Here is a 21,645-nt window from a genome sequence, read left to right on the forward strand (position 1 = left end):
GCCTTCTTTTTTATAGGAAAGCAGAAATTCTGAATGCCACATGTTAATTATGTTTGAAGTTTAAGTTGGTTTATTTTTTCCTCACAAAGTACAAGAGAACTGCACTGGGTGTGTCTTCTCTGTTGTCCGCGTTTTTTCATTGCGCTGTCATACTGAAGTTATGAATTACCAACTTACCCAAAATGCTGCTCTCATTAAGTACAAAAAATTGTATCTCTGAAAACTGTCAAAATAGCCTCACGGTAGTGAAACGTCAGGTTTGTTTATACTACAAAAGCTCAAAAATGTCAGTTGCGACCCCTCTTGTAAGCAGATTTTTTTATGAGCATTGAGCCAGTTGTGCCAAGTATGAACTGAACTGCTAGACCAGGGTGGTGGGAGAGGAGGTCTCATGCTGCCGACCACTGACGTGTCTTGATGTCTTTCTTTTTTTGCTGCCAGTGGACATCAGTGACAATGATGATGACATCGATGAGTACGAGTTGTCAGGTAAGCACTGAGCCAGTGATTTTCATTTATCATGCGATGGTACCAAAAATAGAGGCCATTATTCTGGTGCAAAGAGGGCAATTTGCTTGGCTACTCACGCATCTGTGCCTAGTTGCAGCGAACATTCTGGCTTTGCCTCATCAGCCTGGTAGCACGTGGGCAGACCCTGTGGGGTCTGTATATGAGCCGCTCTCGGAGCACACGCGGTCGTGCAACAACACGTGTTCATTTATTAAACACCTCTTTTTACCGCTGCTCATGTCCCGTGGGCCCCTCGTGGTGAGTCGTACATCGGCGACGCCGCATTCGTGGTGCATTGTATGTCTTATGTTGTCTTGTGTTATGTTTTCTGTGTATTGGCATTGTATAAGGTTGTTTAGCATGGTACTAGTTGGGGTATTAGATGCGGCAGGTGAGCTCGTCGTATGTAAGAAGAAGTGTTTAATAAATGAACACGTGCTGTTGCACGACCGCGTGAACTGTCTCCGTGTGTTCCGAGAACGGCTCATATACAGACCCCACAATCTTTGTAAGGTTCTGTTGGCGAATGGCAAGTAGAGACCAACCAGGCAACAAACTGCATGCTTACGAAAGTTCTCGTCTGTCGAAGGAGTAGTGCTTCTTATTACATATATTTCTTGCAGTGAGGTTTCATTTTACTGCTTGGTCATGCAAGGTCTAGAATTGGAAAACAGTACTCTTGTGGGGCTGCGTGTAGATTGATTTGAGTGTTACATTCAGTAGCTTATTACGATGAACCGAAAAATCCACTGAGACCAAGAAATATGTGTGAAGATTTTGCTGGACCCTGTGTAGAGGTGACCAGAATGTTCGGCACAAAAAAAGTCTCAACACGGATACGTAAGATGAGCGAAACAATTTCACAGTTTGGAAGCTATACCCCATCTTAGAAGTTCCCTTCAGCACTCTGGAGACTACAGGGCCCCTTAGCCAATAGGAGGGGCAAAAATTTCTCACTATGTATTCATCCACGCCTTGCTGTCTGCTCAAAGCTCTTCTGGTGTCTACCACATGTGTTGGGCCAGTAAAACGAGCAGACGGCGTAGCTGGTGCCCTCCGCCTTGAATTGTATCAAGTCATCGCCGCGCGCTGTGTGGCCCTCAAGTTCCAAACTGATGCTTGTATTTGCTTTAGCTTTATTTCCTGACACTTCGACCACAATGTACTCGTGTTTAGAATAACAGGGAGCTGAGCCAGTTAATAAGTATTTATTCTAAAAGACAGGGCATGCAGACACGGTGTCCGTAACTGACGGAACTTTCCGGCGCAAATTGAATGAGGACACATGCAAGTACATTCTGAAAGGGCGGTGTCCGTGTTTGCACGCCCTGTCTTTTACAATGTGCTTGTGACTATATTGCGCTATGTCCAAAACAAAATCATTGAATTCTCGCCATGTTAGGTTTAGCAGGTGTTGTGAAACGAACAGATGATTTCTCTAATAACAACATAACATATTTGATTCTTTGTCCTCAGCGTGCGATGGCACAAAGCAGTCGCTGATTTCACCATTTATTTACTGCTGTCACGAAGTGGGCGCTGTCATGTTGATTTGTTACCACAGTTACCGCCCGTTACTGATACAACAATTAAAAGCATACAGTGTAAATGGAAAGACAAATCAACGTATCGTGTATTGATGTGACTTAGCACATGCCAAACAAGTGCAAATGTCTCAACCCTGCCAATTATAAGGTAGTTGTACCTGAAACTATGTTTTCCTGTACAAGCATGTGGCTTGCTTACAACTCATAGCTTTGGTACCGCTGAACGGTAGTGGTGAGAGTGTAGTGTTCTAAGCAGTATGTGTCAGCTTCCTCGCACATCTAGGCTCCAAATCCACAAGGGGCAAAATCGCCATAAAACTTGTTTCACGCTTGTGTATGGGATACCACAAAGGATGCTATGGCCATGCTCACCTACTGCCACATGATAATGTGCATTTTGAGGCACAATGACTTTTAGAATGACGGAGAACCGAGCTAGTTAGTAGGTATTCGTGTTAAAGAGGCCGGGCGTGCAAACACGGACACCAGAGCGAAGTCGGGACACCAGAAACGCCGACTAACAACTGAGAGAAGGCGCACAGCAGCGGAAAAGAAAGGCAGACAGAAAACTTATCTGCGCATGCCCAATTAGAGCACTGCACGGGCCTAATTTTTCGGCCCGGGCCCGCTTTATAAAGCCCAGGCCCGGCCTGGGCCTGCTTTATGAAGCCCGAGCCCAGCCCGGGCCCGGGCGTACATGACCGAACCCACCCCGAGCCCGGCCCGGGCCTGTGGTTCCAAACCCGGATCCGGCCCGGGCGTTCATTACTAAACTTATCCACTGCGCGTGTGTTCATGACCAGGCCCAGCCCGGGCCCGCTAGAGGATATTAGTTGTTGATGATTATCAATGATGCCTTGCGCTTTGTAGCGGGCGATCGGACGGAAAATACGATGTGTACATGCATCAAAATGTTGCTTTGCCCGCAGTGGTAGCCCAGCGGTTAAGCTGTTTGGCTGTTAAAGGGACACTAAAGGCAAATAACAATTTATGTCAGAGTGAAAGCTCAATGTATGACAACTTCTAAAACGGCAATATTATCAACAGCAGTGCCCCACTTACCGAGAAATTAAGCTAAATGTATATGATGAGCGCCACGAGTGGAACATTTTCGAAGTGATCCCGATGACGTATGAGAGTCTGCCTACAATAAATCACTAGTAATCAAACTAGCAGCAATAAAAAAAGAACCTTCCGCTCATCAAAAGACGTAATAAAATGCTTGTAGCGAAGCATTCCTACTCAGTAATGGGTCGTCCTGTCGAGCGCCTTCCAGTGGGTCGTTCTCTTCTCTGAGAGCACGCCCCTCGTGCAGAGAGTCGGCCCCGCTTTGACTGTCGCTGCCGTGCGCCGTCACTGAGTGCCCGTTAATAAACGTCTTGACAATTTGGTGGAGGTGCTGTGCCCTTTAAACAACTGCGGTCCGCATTCGATGCCCTTGGAGCTTCGATCCCGTACCGTGCCTGCTACCATGACTCAAGACGCCGCCCAGCAAACGCCTCCTCTTGCACCGACGCCATGTCCGGGTGTCCCCCGCATCCGCGACCCTCCTATCTTCACCGGCGCGGATGGCACCGACGTCGAGGACTGGCTCGCGATCTACGAGCGTGTGAGCGTCCCTAATAAATGGGACGAGGCAGGCAAACTGAGCAACCTCGTTTTCTACCTCGCGGGTGTGGCAAGTCTATGGTATAACAACCACGCATCCGATTTCGCTACGTGGTCCGCTTTCAAGACCGCCATCATCGACGTCTTTGGCCGCCCTGCCGTTCGCAAGCTGCAAGCCGAACAACGGTTACGTGAACGAGCCCAGCAGTCCGGCGAGTCTTTCACGAGCTACATTGAAGACGTGCTCGACTTGTGCAAGAAAACCAACGCAACCATGTCTGAAGCCGACAAGATCCGGAACATCATGAAAGGCATCGACGACGATGCCTTCACCATGCTACTCGCCAAAAGCCCTCGCACTGTGGCAGAGGTCATCACGCTGTGCCAAAGTTACGAGGAGCTACGCCGGCAGCGGCTGATGACGCGTCGACCTCCATCCCGCGACGCCGATCTCGCTGGCTTGTCGGCCGTGTCGGACCACTCCGTCTTACTCGCCGAAATCAAGTCATTCGTCCGGGAGGAAATTGCCCGCCAGTTCTCCTTACTGGCCTTCTCTCACCCGCAGGATGTTGTACAGTCGTCGACCACACTGCTGCCTCCCCTACGCCGGGCTATTGAGCAGGAAATCGCGGAGGTTATGCCGGAATACCACCAGCCCCCTCCTGCGTCTGCACCGCTCAGTTACGCCCAAGTTGCAGCCAGGCCGCCCCCAGCGCTCCCTGTGGTGCCCCCGCTAACATACGCTGGAGCCGTCACCAGGCCTCAGGCCTTCGAAGCGAGTGTGCCGGCTGCGTACGCCGACATCATCCCTACGCCCCGACTGCAGCCCACCATGCAGTCGTCATATCAGCAGCCGCCCCGTCCCTCGCGTCCTGCCACGTGGACCCGCTGCCGCCTATGTCACCGACGTCACGCCCATGTCCATCTACCCGTCGTTCACCGTCCCCACGACGCCGCTCACTGTCACCGATGCGGCCTCGTCCGGTCGCACGAGACCAGGAAAACTAGTCGTCGCAGTCCAAGAGGCAAGGGCTGCGACGCTATCGAACAGCCAAAGCCCTCAGCAAAGCCCATCAAACGTAGTAGACGTGTTTGTAGATGGTGTGCGCACATCGGCCCTTGTAGATACTGGAGCTGCCGTTTCCGTTATGGACGCTAAATTTAGCCGACTACTACGAAAGGTGACGACGCCACTTTCCGGGCTCTCCCTCCGTACAGCCAGCGCTCACAGTATTCACCCGACAGCGGTGTGCACAGCCCGTGTCGTGATTCAGGACGCTCTGTACGCCGTCGAATTCATCATAATTTCCTCATGCTCTCACGACGTCATCCTGGGATGGGATTTTCTCGCCCGTCACGCCGCCGTAATTCGTTGCGCACCAGCCGAAATAGAGCTCTCACCATTCGCAGATTTGGCGCCGGCGGACAGTACACCGGCTGCGACCAAGGTACTCGTCAAAGACGACACCACACTTCCTGCAAACTCGTCAACGGCTGTGTCAGTCTGCTGCACTGGACTCACCGACGCCGTTGCACTCCTCTCTCCATCTGACCGCGTCTTCACTAGAAAAGGCTTGTTGGTGCCATTTGCGACCGTGCAAGTCATTCAGGGCGACACCGACATTTTTGTTACGAACCCATCCCCGTACATTGTTAGGTTGGTGCGAGGGGAATGTCTCGGCGGAGCTGAAGCCCTTGAAGACGCACAAGTTATGGACGCACCGGGTGACACGCACTGCGCCAACTCCCATTCGCTCAGTGCTGTTTCCACATCTGATTCGTCACCCGCTGATTTATTTGGTTCCTCGATTGCTGAACACCTTACGTCGGTCGAGCGTTCCCAGCTTCTATGCCTGTTGGAAGAATTTCGTTCTTCGTTCGATGTAGCGCAAACTTCTCTCGGCCGCACGTCTGCTGTCACGCATCGCATCGACACTGGCGCCCAACCACCACTGCGGCAACGTCCATATCGCGTGTCGCCAACAGAGCGTCGTGTAATTACCGAGCAAGTCGAAGACATGCTTCGCCGCGATGTTATTCGACCCTCAAACAGCCCGTGGGCGTCTCCTGTCGTTCTCGTTGCGAAGAAGGACGGCTCTGTGCGGTTCTGTGTGGACTACCGCCGACTCAATAAGATCACCCGTAAGGACGTCTATCCCCTACCTCGAATAGACGATGCCATTGACAGCCTGCAAGGAGCAGAGTTCTTTTCATCGCTCGATTTGCGCTCAGGGTACTGGCAAGTCCCCATGGCTGATGACGCTCGACCGAAGACAGCGTTTGTCACACCCGACGGCTTGTACGAATTCAACGTCATGCCGTTTGGGCTGTGCAATGCGCCTGCGACCTTTGAGCGCATGATGGATACCGTTCTGCGCAACTTGAAATGGCACACGTGCCTATGCTACCTCGACGACGTCGTCGTTTTCGCCCCGGACTTCTCAACACACCTTCAACGCCTCCGGCAGGTTTTGACGCGCTTGAGCGACGCCGGGCTACAACTGAATCTCAAGAAGTGCCGATTTGCAGCACGGCAGCTGACGATACTAGGATACGTGGTGTCCAAGGACGGCATCCTCCCAGATCCAGCCAAGCTTCGGGCCGTGACAGAGTTCCCCAAACCTACGTCCGTCAAAGAACTGCGCAGTTTCGTAGGACTATTCTCCTACTTTCGGCGCTTCATCCGAAACTTCGCGACTATCATATCACCGCTGACGAAGCTCCTTGGAAGTAACGGGCCCCTCAATTCGTGGTCGTCAGAGTGAGACGACGCTTTCGCAAAGCTCCGTCGTTTGTTGACGTCTCCTCCCATTCTACGCCACTACGACCCTACGGCCCCTACAGAGGTACACACGGACGCCAGCGGTGTTGGCCTCGGTGCTGTCCTTGCGCAGCGCAAACCTGGGTTCCCGGAATATGTTGTCGCATATGCAAGTCGTACGCTTACTAAAGCCGAGACCAACTACACCGTCACGGAGAAAGAATGCCTGGCAATCATTTGGGCCCTTACAAAGTTCCGACCTTATTTGTATGGTCGCCCGTTTGATGTCGTGACCGACCATCATGCACTGTGCTGGTTGTCGTCATTGAAGGATCCCTCAGGCCGTCTTGCCCGTTGGGCACTTCGCCTGCAAGACTACGACATCCGCGTGCTGTACCGCAACGGACGTCAGCATGCTGACGCCGACGCCCTGTCGCGCTCTCCCTTGCCTGACGACAATGCCCACAACTCAGCGTCTCACTTTGTCGTTTCTTCCATCGATATTCACACCATCGCTACCGAGCAGCGCAAGGATCAATGGATTGCCTCACTGATAGACTTGCTGACTGATCCATCGGCCACACCATCCACACGCTTTTTGCGTCGTCAAGCCCACCATTTCGCCGTTCGCGACGACCTGCTCCACCGACGCAATTACAACGGCGACGGCCGCCAGTGGCTACTAGTAATACCCCGCAGTCTGCGTTATGACATATGCGAGTCGTTCCACTCTGATCCGCAGTGTGCACACCCTGGGGTATCGAAAACCTACCACCGCATTCGCCAACGTTACTTTTGGCGAGGGATGTACCGCTACGTGGAGAAGTTCGTTCGCTCCTGCATCGATTGTCAGCGCCGCAAAACTTCAACGCACCTGTCGCCAGCAGGTCTGCAACCTCTACCTTGCCCTGACCGACCGTTTGGGCGCGTTGGCATCGATTTATATGGGCCACTTCCCCTGACGTCCGCTGGTAACCGCTGGGCCATCGTCGCTGTAGACCACCTCACGCGATACGCTGAAACTGCTGCCCTCCCTGCGGCTACAGCGAGCGATGTGGCCTCCTTCCTGCTCCACCGATTCATGCTGCGTCACGGTCCACCCCAGGAGCTGCTCAGTGATCGAGGCCGTGTCTTCTTGTCCGAAGTCGTCGAAGCCATTCTCAAAGAGTGCAACGTTGTTCACCGCAAAACTACTGCTTACCACTCGCAGACGAATGGCCTCACCGAACGCTTCAACCGTACGCTAGGCGACATGCTCTCGATGTACGTCGCCGCCGACCACACGAATTGGGATGTCATTCTGCCCTTCGTCACGTACGCCTACAATACCGCTCCTCAGAGCACTACTGGTTTCTCACCATTTTTCTTATTGTATGGCAGGCACCCGTCGCACACCATTGACACAATCCTTCCCTACAAGCCGGATCGATCTGAATGTGCGCCTATTTCTGCCACAGCCAGACTTGCTGAGGAGTGTCGCGAGCTCTCCAAGACCTTTACTACGAATAGCCAAGAGCAGCAGAAAAGTATTCGCGGTGACACCACCAGTTCTGCGTCCACGTTCCTTCCTGGAGCGCTCGTATGGCTCTCGGTCCCTACCACTGCACCTGGCCTCTCTTCCAAACTACTGCCCAAATACGAAGGCCCCTACCGTGTCGTCGAACGCACATCCCCGGTGAACTACCTCATTGAACCCACCGACCCATCTTTGGACATGCGCCGTCGAGGGCGCGACATTGTCAACGTGGCGCGCCTGAAGCCCTACCATGACCCGCTCATAGTGACAAGTTGCTAGGTCGCCAGGCGGCTCCCTTTTCGTAGCCGGGGAAATTGTAGCGAAGCATTCCTACTCAGTAATGGGTCGTCCTGTCGAGCGCCTTCCAGTGGGTCGTTCTCTTCTCTGAGAGCACGCCCCTCGTGCAGAGAGTCGGCCCCGCTTTGACTGTCGCTGCCGTGCGCCGTCACTGAGTGCCCGTTAATAAACGTCTTCACATGCTGTTTGTTCGTTTCCGTTTGATTCATGGAAAAAAGAACATCTGTGGTGTTGCCAAAGGGAACGGCGCGCGTGGTTCAAAGGTTCCGTTTTCGCCGAAGTGCGCTTCGCCCGGCGCCCTGCTTAGCTCACGCGATCGCGTCTCAGTGGTAGTTTCGGGATCGCGTACTGCCGCGTGTGTTTTGCGCGCTCGTGAAAGTCGCTCTGACAGAAAGTTCGACAAAATGCCGCATGCAACGACGCCGGTACTACGAGCCCTCAGCAGCATACCGCGTTCATCGGGGCTCAAGTTAGAGTGACCTAGCACTCAAGTCGCTGAATTGGAGCCCAGCGTCGCGAGCCAATGTCTCGTTGTCAAGTTCGTCCACATCCATTGCGGCGATTTCGGCAAGCTTCGGTGGCTTCGATGGCCGTTGTTGCTGCTGTGGGTCCCGCTCCTTTCGCTCTGCTGCTACTAGTGTCGGCGGCCGCGCAGTAAAGGCGGGCAACGTTGGACACGGCAGCACTGACGTATGAAAGTCTGATTTCAGGCGGGTGATTTGAAGTGCGCTAACGCGATGCGGACCACTAAAACGTGATTTTATTTCAAAATAAGCACTTCCTTGGCATAAAAGTAGCACTACGAGGTTTCTGGACCGCTATTTCAACAATACACGTCGACTGAATATTTGCCTTTAGTCCCTTTAAGTCGTAGGACGCGGTTAAGATTCCCGCAGCCACGGCGGCCGCATTTTGATAGGGGCAAAATGCAAGAACACCCGTATACTTATCTTTAGGTGCATGTTAGAGAACTCCAGGTGATTGTAATTAATCTGGTCCCGACTACGGCGTGCCTCGTAATCATATTGTGGTTTTGGCGCGTAATACCAAGGAATATAAATGAAATGTACCGCATGTGTCAACCACAAATAAAAGACGAAAGCTTATACCTTCCGTGGGAACAACCATGATCTGGCTCATTGTTAGTGCTGCTATTTTTACGCTGGTGCACATGTATTTACTTTGATCGTACGATTTTGTCCTATCAGGTCATCTAGCGTACATATATATATACAGGTGAATTCATGAGCATACAACACAAAATAAGCGCACCAGTATAGATATATCTACACTGGTGAAAAAAAAATAGAAGTTGAACTGTTTTTCTATTTTCTTTGCTAAGCTTTCTAAGAGCTAGCTCTTTGCACGTGTCACTTCATCTTGGCACAGAATGCCTTAGACCACGCAATGCATAACGTTCGCGTGTACTCGAAGGCCCAACTTAGGCCTTTTAATGAGCGGGCCCAAGTCCGGCCCGGCCCGCAGCCTCAAGCCCGGGCCCGGCCCAGGCCCGCACTTTGAAGCCCGAGCCCAGCCCGGGCCGTCGGAAAACGCTTCGGACGATGGGCCCAGCTTGATTGATATGTTCGCCTTTTGCCTGGGCATGCGCAGATAAGTTTTCGTGTCTACCTCTCTTTTCCGACGCTGTGCGCCTTCTTTTAGTTGTTAGTCGGAGTTTCTAGTGTCCTAACTTCTCTCTTGTGTCCGTGTTTGCACGCCCTTTATCACAAGGACGTGTTCGTAAAACAGGTACTGAAAAGATGAACACCAACTTTTAACAAATTGGTCATTTGATGTTAAGCCACACATGCATCTCAACCTTAGTATAAGAGAAAAAAAGCAAAAGAAATTGTTAAAACCAAAGCTTCGTTGTATAAGTAGAACTTTTGTTCGTTTGCTGAACGATGACCGTATATGCAAAGTTTCCAGTTGTTTAACTTTCTCATAGCTTAACAAGTCTGAGTATGGCACTTTGAAAGGTTTATTTCATTAGCACAACAACAGCAATTTCTGTGGAACTTGAAAGCCAGTAACAGCAGTTTGGTGCAGTCATACAGGGCACAGAAAGCTGGAAAAAGAAAGATTCAATTATGACCTACCAACTCGCCCAAGTTTCCACGCTTCATAACTCCCAACAACAAACGAAACGCTGTGGAGACAGGTTTGCAAGAAGCTTACCCTACGAGGCGAACGGGAAGGTACGGGACGTTCTCCGCTGCCACGGCGAACAAAGACGCTATGGCCGGTTTTGTCCACTCACCGACACGGCGCAGAAAAGGCACTCGAGGCAGGTTGTCAACAAACACGGGTTTATTAACCCAAGATGCAGCACAGTGCGACAGTTATGGGCTGTGGGATCTAAGATCGTGTGTTCTTATTATCGCCGGCTCTCAGAGCACACGGAAGACAGCAGACGCGGTCGGTTCAACGAATACATTCAAGTTTATTACACACTGCTTTTACATTCGGCGAGCTCGCCGGCCGAATCTTATTACAAGCTAGTCACTCGCTAAACAATTACACGCGGACAATGAATACTTGGATAACATAACACACACTCAACAACGTAACACATGAAATACACCATAACATACGACAAGCAATAACCGCAAATGCGGCGTGCGAGGACGCACGACTCACCGACGAGGGGCCCCGAGGGAAAGGAGCCGCGGTATCGTCCCCCCCGCGGGACCCACCGCGGGGAGCCGCCGTCCACGCCAGCCGCCAAATCCCAAGAGACTTCCTTTTTCCCGCCCGGCGGCCGCGGCGGGCTCGCTCGCCTCTCTCCGGTGGCGCGGCCGTCGCTCACGCGCAAACGCCAACGCTCGCGAGCCCAGCGCCACTGCCGCCGACGGCCTATCCGCGAGGCGCGCGTGCGCCACTAGGCGCAGACAACTTCACAGGGGCCGACAGCACCCCCACAGGGCTTGCAGGTCGTATAGGGAAACTCGGCAAGACAGGTCGAGTATGCTTGCCAGCGGCGCTACGGCTATCACACAAAGGGCAGCAGTCGAGCGCACGGACGAGAAGCCGCCTTCCAGAGCAGCGCGTCAACCTCTCGTGCAGGCCTGAGAGCATCTGACGCGGCGAGCCAGCACCAGACAAGCGATCTCTGGAAGAGGGGGTTGTCACTGGGGGCCAACGAGGACAGGCAAAGCACAGTAACATAGGCTAGCGTGGTGGGCGGCGAACATTGTCCGGACATGTCCGGACACGTGGCGCCGTGCGGAGAAGACCGACGCGTGGCTAGCACCAGGCAAAAAGGCCTGGTGGCATAGCCACGGTAGCCATGTTGCCAATTAACGGCGGTTCCCGGCACACGAGCCGCACGGTGCTATACACGCACTAGCTGGGGAACGAGGCGCGAAAGGGGAAAGCGCGCTCGATTCGCACAACGCAAGATTAGAGACTTAAGGTGAGCATGATAGTTTGAATGTGGATTAGTGGCGGAACAGTGGAAGAGTTGATGTTGAGTCTCACCAGAATGTCGAAGGGTTGGCCGACCCATATGCAACCAGAATGCAGAAGCTCCAGCTTGTGGAGTGGGGGAGGGCTGGCTGGTTATGACGAGGGACTGCTGTGCAACATGCTGTGATGCCAGGAGCAACCTGGCCTGGCAACTGGACGGACAGCTTGGGCCCGTAGCCCAAATGCTGCTACATTGCCTGCCAGCATTGGAGCCCACAGGCCTTGGGCTGGAGTTTGCACACCATCGCTATGGTCTCCTTGGGCGGGAACGCAACGGCAGGAGGCTCCGGCCGATTGAAGTGCTGGAGGCTCGGGCCCGCAACCCGACTGCCCGTCTGCAACGCCCGGTCCGGTGACAACCTTCTGCTTGCCACGTATCCTGGAACTCCCCCCGGTCTTCTGTGGCCCACGCTTTTTCTGGCCCTCGGGTCCACCTGTCATTCGAAACTGCTGGACTCCCACGTGGACAAGTGATTGGCCCCAGATATGGTTTTCTCATCGAGCCACTTTCACAGTGACTGCGCCGCATGTTCTCATGCTCGACGCTCTTCAATGTCGTCATCATTTATGTGACACGGCGCATGCACGTTTTCTTTTTGTGTCGTGCACATTTCAAAAAACCCGCATTTCCCCGAAGGGGAGTATGAGGAAGTGCGAAGCACGGGGTGATGCTATGAGGGGGCGCGCGCGACTAAACTGCAGAGCCGAGCGAAGGAGACGGCAGCGAGAGAGCACGCGCCAGCCGACCCACGGAGGTCTGGCCGTTTTTAAGTGCAAAGCACTTTTACTGATGATGATGATTAAGTGTAATTAATGATTTAAAGTGTTGTTGTCATGATGCATTTGTACACACACATTTATATATGAAGTATTATTTATTTATTTTACACTTCACGCTTTTCGTATGATGCATTAATGCACCTCGCGAGTGCGTCACACACACACACACATACACACATGAAACAAGGTGCTGCGCGAAGTAAACACGGACAAGGAAGTGAATGAATGCTGGTTACCCTACGGCAGTCGTGGTTGCTGTGGCGGAGAAGCTCCTCCAGAGGTACAAGGCTAGTGCGACTCAGGGATGTCAAAGTCGTGAAAAAATGAGACCGGCAGTTGTCCCCTATATCCATAGGGTGTCGCATAAACTGAAGAATGTTGCCAATAGTTATGGTGTGCCGGTGGTGTTTTCTGCCCCATGCAAACTGGCGTCACTATGCCCCCGCATCGCCTCTGGAAATAGGAGCGTGCAAGCTTGCACTAAAAGCCACGCCACTCAGTTCGTCGGGTGCTCGACGGGGGTGGTATATGAAATCCCTCTGACGTGCGGGAAATTATACATCGGCCAAACGGGCCGGTGTATAAATGAACGACTAAGGGAACACCAGCTTTCGATAAAGAACGGACAAGGTTCTAATTTGCCTATTCACTGCAGCGCATGCCCGTCGGCTGCCTGTGGCAAACCGTGCCAGCCTTTGCTGGCAACAACAAAAATTTTGAGGCGTAGTCAGAACCAATTGGCACGTGAGCTTGCCGAGGCTTTCTTCATCAAGAAAAAAAGAGACATTTGCGTCAGTGATACCTCCATAACATTGTACGATAATGGAAGCAGGTTCCTCGCATGCGCATAGATGATTTTGCGGTTTGTGTCGTATAAATGTGCGTTTTGTTGTTCAGTAAAATTCAGTCGCGAGTCTGCGCCCGTCTTCGTTCACTTCCTTGTCCGTGTTTACTTCGCGCAGCACCTTGTTTCATGATGTACGACCGACTCGCCCAGCAACATGCATTATTGACATACACACACTACACACGTCACTACAGATCAGCACCTATTCGTGTTATCGTTGTAGCTCACGGTTAGTACCAGCGCTTTGTGATCCGAGAAATGGACGGTGAGCGGATCCGGCAAAACGGCGCGGACCGTACAGTTCCTACTGAACGCCAAGTCTATGAAGCCACCGTTAATCGTAGTCGGAAACTCGAGAGACAGACACGTCATCGAGTAATTGTTCAGCATGTGGTCAACCAACCAGTCATTGTCCTTTCTAACGTCCATGTTAAAGTCACCCACCACCACAACCGGAACCGAGGGACGCGCGCGCACAGACACTCTCCATCGCCGCATCCATCTGCTCCAAGACGGCATCTCGCGAGAGGTTCGTGGCTAGGTAGACGGTCACAACCAGGACGGCATCGCCGGAGTAGGCACTGGTGTAGACGGAGGCGTACGGCGACTCGTCTCTGAGCGGCGAAGTACACACGGCATGCGAGAGGACGTTGGCGTAGACGTGCCCAACCAAGCACACGCCGCAGTACTCGCCCCGGCTTCCACTCCGGGCGAAGGAGCACGGGTCGTCAGTGGGACACGTTCGAGGCGATGCATCAGGAGCGAGGTCGGCGCGCTGTAAGACCAGGAGTTGGGTCCGGTCCTGCTGTCGCCTGAGCTCTTCACTGAAGGGGCGGTAGCGCTTTAGGAAGACGTCCACTCCACCAGCCCTTCTCTCGGCGAGGGCCCGGGTCACGCGGTCGTATCCACTCAGGGCGACATCGGCAGCGCAGTCAGCGGAGGAGCGGTTGCAGCTCTCCGTGAGGCAGAGGAGATCAACTCTGGAGAGTACGGGGTCTTTGGCAACGTCCAGTGCATGCGCCGAGAGAGAGCGGACCGGCGGAGCCGGGGGGGGGGGAGGTGATTCTTAAAAGGAAGAAGGAAATGGAAATTGGGTGTGGAGTGCACGATAACTGTCTCTCAAGTGAGGACACCTCAACCGATACACTCACGGGGGATTAGGGATTAAAGGGTGGAGCCGGCGCGGGGCGCGCGCAGCCACGGAGCGGAGGGTGGAGCGCGCGCAGTCACGTGGGGCGTGACGTCGCTGCGCCGTTGCTACAGACGCTCCTCTCCGCTCCTCGCGCCGTTGCTAGGGGAGAGGAGGAGGAGCGCGGATGCCGGCGGAGTTTTCGGGGTCGCTTAAGACGTGCATTCGCACTTAATGTACCCTCTTTGAACGCACACCACACTCGTCTCAGGACTGAACCTACAGCTGTTGGATAACACATCGGATGGTCTACCATTTGAACTACAGCAGTGGTCATTTTCCCACCATTTTTCTGGCCATTTCGGTGCATGTAAACTTGGGAGATTCATTCTAAAAGGCTGGGCGCGCAAGCACAGACACAAGAAAGATACCACAAACACCGGTGTTTGTGGTGTCTTGACTTCTTTCTTGTGTCCGTGTTTGGAATGAACCAACTAGCTCAGCTCTCTGTTATTCTAAACTTGAGAGAGTTAGCCAGCACCACTCATAGCCATGATGGCGAGTGTGGCACACTCTTTTTTGCCACCTGGCATCACGTAGCATGTGATAGTTATTTAGTGGCTGGCAGCTGACTAGTAAATCCACGTGTGCTATCGAAGGCATCAAAGCTGGCTATGAATTAGCATTATCTGAAGGTTGTAGATTTTCATTCGCCCACTTTAATTTCTTTACATTTATACTATAACAATTACTACATGACAGTTAAGAGACTGCAAATAATGTCTCCTGTACCTTTCTTGGTTTCAATAGGTTGAGCAACGTTGTTGTGGTTCGGGTTCTGACATATGAGTGTCCTACTGTGTTACCTCTGCACTGAGTGGCAGTACATTTTTTCTTGCTGCTCCTTCTGACTTGCTACACATGTTTTCTCACTTGTACTACTACTCTTGACTTCCAAACCATTGTATGTACATTGCTTGCAACGTAGCAATTGTTCGTAGCAATTGCCACTGTTCAAGTAGCTATTCAGCTTCGTGCATATTGAAAACAGTTTATAAAACTGACACTTAAGGACAGTAATTACTCACCTGTAAATGCAACATAGGGTACTGTTTGTGGATTTCAGTAGGGTATCCTTGTCCTGTAGCAAGGAGCATGGGCAAACACACTGCTGCCTGAATGATAAATTAACAATTGCAAAAACATGTGGGTGCAAATGCAGGCCCACAGTGGTAATTGAAGAGACAGCGAATGTATTAAACCTCATCCACTTGTCACGACAGACGAGTCCAACCTATCCCGAGTGCGTGAATGTGGCTTGTCCCTCTCCCTGGCTTCGCTCTATTCAGGTGAGTTGTTCTTCCGAACTGAGCCAAATGATGTCATTTAGAGCTCATTTTCAGCTCGGGCTTGTGCAAACAGCGTTATGCAAAATGCATTGCTAATGTATGTGTTTCCTTGCTCAGTTCAGTTGCAACAAACAGAGTGGCTGCATCTTATTAAGTCAGTTGCAAACTTCAGTAGTAGGTGCAAAGTCTGAGAACAGGAGGTACAGAAGAGGGAGGCATTTAGCAAATGATTTCTTGAATGCGCAGAGAGCACACGAGAAAGACAAAAAATGGCCCTGCAAGACAGATCCTGATTGAACATCCTTTGATGGTAGCTCAACACACGACAGCTGTTGTGTCTCCAGAGCTTTTGTAATTTCTCTAGTCTGCTGATCAGTTGGTTCGTATGCTAGTGTGTTTAAATACAGTCTCTATGCATTGTGCAATGGCAGTGTCTAGGAATGTTCGGAGGCTACTGTTCTGCTTGGCACTTTTAACCTGTCGTTTAGCTTACACATTTGTGACTTTTAATTAGGGGTGTGCGAATATGTGAACTTCAGAATATTTTTATATTAGTGTTTGCTGTTCGATCCACCCTGAAATTTTACTATTCGAAGTATTCAAATTCCAGAAAATATGATGGTTTCATTCGCTTAAAACCAAATCACAGCGCTTTAAATGATGTGCGTAAACACCCTTGCTTCTGTGCATAATGTTGCAAGATCTTTTAAAACTGGCATGCCGCTATGTTGACGATCAGAAGAAAAAAAAAAAGGCACGCACAAAGCACTCTCACAGAAAGTGAAATTTATTCTGCAGTTAGTTCCTTCCCTTCAGTGATACAGTTTTGCTGGCTTTAAGCTCACTTCTGAATGCGCCTCGATTGCGTGCCGTTTCAAGAGCTGTTACCTCGACAAGCTCTGTCTACACAGAGCTCCTTAATAATGCCTGCAAACTTTCCATCGAAGTCCGGATATCTTTTCATTTTTGGCATGTAGAAACTTTTCCTGGTCGACAACCTTTTCCTGAAGACTTCCTTTCTTTGCACCACTCGCGGATGCAGGTTTTAAGCATGCAGAATAGACGCGACTTCCTCATCGTGCGAAATAACTTTCCTTTGATATGACCTTTCAGAATGAAAGGGGTGCATCACCATTTCCTCTTACTGGGAACAAATTTGGCGCTGACAGACCATAGTTGAGCATGAAGTGAGCCCGTGCGGAATAGCTTCAAAATGCATTTCTTGGTCATTTTGTGATGGCAATGTCACTACGTCTGCCACTGGCGGTCGGCTGTTGCTAATGCCGTGAACGTGGTTTTTGTTTCGTACTCAGTTGACTCGTTTTTTGAAACTTGCTTTCTTAATAATATCTTGGCACCACGAAATCAGCGTGCGATATAAAATGTCTAAGTATCACTAAAAAAACTGCGGGATATCCAGTCATTCAGGCTCGTGGCAATACTGCATGTTACGTCACCCATGTCAATCTGTGACAGCTAGCAGCACAGTTTCATTTTCATGTGGTGGACAGCACAGTGCCACCCGGTCTACGGGTTACCCTGAAAAAGGAATTGTTTTCTTTTTGGCCATGTTTGGCTCCATGTTTTAGCGCGAAGGCATTGTTTGGCCAGGTTTGCTCATCTGCTGTCCGCCAAAGCCGTGTGCGGAAAGCCTCTCCCGCCAGACCGGTGTCAACAACGCCTGCCACAGAAGGCAGTCACAGCCGTGGAAGGAAAGAGGAGCCCTCGACAGCAGTTTTCTCGGGTGGACACCACTTTGATGGTACAAAATCATCTATGTTGCAGCCTTCTCTATAAAACAACTAGAGAACGCCACTTAGCGGCACCCCTCCAGTGCTCCATAAACCTAGCCAATAGAAACGTAATTTTTTTTCTGTAATGTTGCTTCCAAATATTTAAAAAAATATTCGAGAAAAATTCGATTCGATTTGCACTCAAACTTTAATGTTCAAATTCGCCTCACACCCAAAATTTTGCTATTCTCGCAGCTCTAGTTTTAATCTTCTGTTTGGTTCATGACAGTGGAATTGTGTATATGGTAAAGCCTCATAATTTTAAAGCATTCGGATAGAGAAAAATCTTTCAAGTAAGTTGGTTTCTGAACAACCAAACACACACATAATTGGATTCAGGCAAAGAAATTTAGTTGCAGGACCTTTTATTGGTGAGCATTGGAAAGTTGTTGGAGATGCTGGTCCGGTAGTTGTGTTTTCCAGCTGGAGAACTACGCCATTTACTCATATAAAAGAAGAGCCTGCTGTTGGGCCTGTTGGCGCACAGTTCGAAAGAGCCTTCGGAGGGGGGAAGAATTTGGGCAACCACACATACCGGGACTAGCAACATAACTATTAACCTTTCCTAACTTAACCAGTCATGTTTGCTGGATATGCCTTGTACTCAAAAGGAGCTTCTACCGTTCGAGTCGTCACACTAAGAATGAGTGAAGTATGACATAGTGACCGTGTGTTTTAATAATGCCCTCGGAAAAAGCCATTCAGTGGAATAAAGGCTTCCCTGTTCTAAAGGTAGGAAGGAAGGGGAATTTTAAAGGCACGTCTTTCTTTGTTAGAAACAGTATTAATGAGAACTAACAGACAATAATGCCAAGGAACGTATAGGTGATGTTTTCTGCAGTAAATATGATGTGAATGTGAAGAAAGTAAAGTGGACGAAAAGATAACTTGCTGCTGGCAGGGACTGAACCTGGATGCGATCAGCACTGACTAACACTCCCAGGTTTAAATGCACATATATAGCGATCAGCACTGACTAACACTCCCAGGTTTAAATGCACAGATATACCCAATGGGGGATGGGGGATGACCGCTGCCGTAGCTCAGTTGGTAGAAACAGGTTCGGTCCCTGCCGGCGGCAAGTTATCTTTTCGTCTACTTTACTTTCTTCACATTCATATCATAACTGCAGATAGCATCCCCTATACATTTCTTGGCATTATTGTCTGTTAGTTCTCATTAATACTGTTGTAAAGGTGGCATTCGAAATGAGCAAGCTGAAAAAAAGAGAAGATAAATACACTTATACCGAGACCTATGAAAATGAGGACGATAAACGAGTGGAAGATATTAAGTATATTGCCACCTGTATGTAATGGGTCAAGGGCAGGTGTGGCTCTAGCCCAAAAGAAGAAAGAAGATGGCGAGACTCTTCGCTGCCCGAGAGCCAGCCCCGATAGATGTGCTTTTCAAGAGCTAGCTACTCTGCGATTTACTAAAGGCCCACAGTACTTATGAAGTCTCATGACAAACTGGTGGAGGTGCTGTGTAGCCCTCACGGATGTTGCAGACCCCTTCAGGGAGCCTCCCTGCAAGTCCAGTGCCAGTCAACACTCCCGTGCATCGGGCCAGCCGCTGAATCAGGGGATTGCCTCCAAAAGTCGACGATACAGTTCTCACGACTTTGACAGTATGACCAGCGCTTCTGTTCAAACTGCTTTGACCAGCGCCGAAAGCGTGATGTAAAATCGGTCGACATGTGAAAGCCCACAGCCCCCAACAAGGTTCCATGGCATGGCACTCGAAGACGTCAAGGCTTGGGTGGCCGACTTCATGCGTGTAGCCACCTTTAACCAATGTAACCAATGGGATGATGCGGCAAAACTGAGAACTGTTCATTTCTACCAAGACGACGGGTGCGTACATGGTATCAGAATCATGAGGAACAACTGGCATCATGGTGCGAATTCTGTTGTAGGCTTCTGGAGACCTACACCAGTACTGACCGCCAAAAACGAGTGAAACAAGTGATTCAGGCTCGTGTCCAGTTGCCAAATGAAACTGTAACCACATACATCGAAGACCTGACGCGCCTTTTCAGGCAAGCTGACCCAAGAATGGCAGATGACAAGAAATTGCGTCGTCTGATGCATGCAGTCAAGGAGCAGCCCTTTGCCGGCCTCGTGCGGAGCCCTCTGAAGACATAATAACATACCTGCCAAGTCTCCCGGATTACCCGGGAGACTCCCGGATTTCGAACGTTTCTCCCGGTTTCACGGATCACAGGAAAATCTCTCGGAAATCCAGTTTGCCCCGCGCGTCCAGTGCTTTGTCTGGCCACGTGAGCAAAGTTGTCTGGCCACGTAGTAGAAGGGATTCCTTTTCCTTTTTTTTTTTAACGATGGCAGAAAGGTTCAACTCAGTTTCACTGCGCATGAAGTAGCTGTGCACTTTGCGCCGCAGTGCTGCCAACGCAAACGTGGCGCTGCCGCCGCGTCTTGCCGGTGATGCGCTTCTCAGTTTGGCCCGAGGAATTCAATTTCTTGCGCTTCGGGAAGGCAAGTGGGGCCCGCAGAGCTTCAGCCTTGATACGCTTAACTATTCGCTCGCTCACTCCGATGAACTCGGCGACAGTCCGGCGCACTGCATTTGCAGACTAGTCACGCTGACGGCGCCTGACTCTAGCGTAGACGTTGCAGATACTCGCTTAGTCTGTTTTGATAGCCACTTTCTGTCACATTTAGTGTACAGCTTCTTCGGAGAACGAGGCGGCGAGTTTGCGGCCGCACACAGTTCAGTCGGCATCGCGGACACCATGTTTACTGAGAGAGCAGGCGTGAGGAAAACGTGGTGCTGTGATCTCGCCTTCAAAACTTTATGTCACTACTGCTTTAAGTGGAGAGCTCAGCACTTAAAAGGGTAGCCGTTACCGATGTCTGTCGAGATAGCGCGTTCGCCAGCGCTCGCGACCGTCCCCGTCTCAACGGCATCCCTTACGGTCCCAATTGCCCGACGAAATAACTGGTAAGCAAGCGACGACAGGCCCTCACACGGAGCGATGTTATCGCAAGTGCCCTTCGCACGACGGTGACGGCCGGGTCGTTTCATCTCTGCTTCAACCGCGTTCGTCCCTAGCGCTAGCGCGCTTTCACTCGCACGTGAAACAGACGATGCGTAAGCGATGTTATTGGTTTGGACTCTGTACAGATCAGCCGCGACCGCAAAATCCCGCTGACAATGTCCATATAATTGCTATCGCAGTACCCCCCCCCCCCCCCCCGTTGAGTAGATCTCCCGGATTCCGTTTCTCCAAACTTGGCAGGTATGTAATAATAATAATAATAATAATAATAATAATAATAATAATAATAATAATAATAATAATATGTGGGATTTAACGTCCCAAACCACGATATGATTGAGGGACACCATAGTGGAGGGCTCCGGAAATTTCGACCACCTGTGTTTCTTTAACGTGCACCTAAATCTAAGTACACGGGCCTCAAACATTTTCGCCTCCATCGAAAATGCAGCCGCCGCAGCCGGGATTCAATTCCGCGGCCTTCGGGTAAGCAGTCGGGCGCCATAACCACTAGACCACCGTGGCGGGGACCCTCCGAAGACTGAGTTCTTGTCAGAGGCTGTGACCGTGAAAAAGATGCCACAGCATCGATCCAACCTGTATGAGCGGCCAGTCAGTGGCATGTCTGCTGCTGCAGTGACTGCCCACGAGAACTCGCCCGTTCTGTAGTGCGCGAATAGTTTCAAAAGGCTGCTGTAACACATCATCCTACAGTCAGCTTTATGACAACTGTTATCAAGGACGAGCTGCCCTAGGCCCTCCGGGACACCTTGCCTCCTGACAGCGCTGCGCCAGTACCTACTGAATACCGCCGTGAGACAACCTGCGCGGAAGCCTCAAGGCGCCCTGCTGCCTCTCCACCGCTGTTCGTTCGTTCCCCTCCTATCATGTCACTTCTTTAATGCATTAAGCTGGGCTAGTTGGTATTGATTGTATGCTTTCATATTGCTAGCGAACACACACAAAGGACGACATAGAAGGAGACAGGACCACCGCTAGACTTCAACTGATTGTTTAA

The 21,645-nt window shown here is 51.0% G+C and overlaps 1 long non-coding RNA gene across 1 annotated transcript; it reads left to right on the plus strand.

Annotated features, from left to right (window-relative positions):
- Nucleotides 1-247: 247 nt before the first annotated feature.
- LOC119378423 (uncharacterized) lies at nucleotides 248-17,558 on the plus strand. The gene is made up of 3 exons (XR_005180998.2): nucleotides 248-489; nucleotides 15,747-15,812; nucleotides 17,424-17,558. It is a non-coding gene; the product is annotated as an uncharacterized LOC119378423 (long non-coding RNA).
- Nucleotides 17,559-21,645: the final 4,087 nt, after the last annotated feature.

This window comes from Rhipicephalus sanguineus, unplaced genomic scaffold (assembly GCF_013339695.2).
Source record: "Rhipicephalus sanguineus isolate Rsan-2018 unplaced genomic scaffold, BIME_Rsan_1.4 Seq834, whole genome shotgun sequence".
In the NCBI taxonomy this organism is placed as follows: Eukaryota; Metazoa; Arthropoda; class Arachnida; order Ixodida; family Ixodidae; genus Rhipicephalus; species Rhipicephalus sanguineus.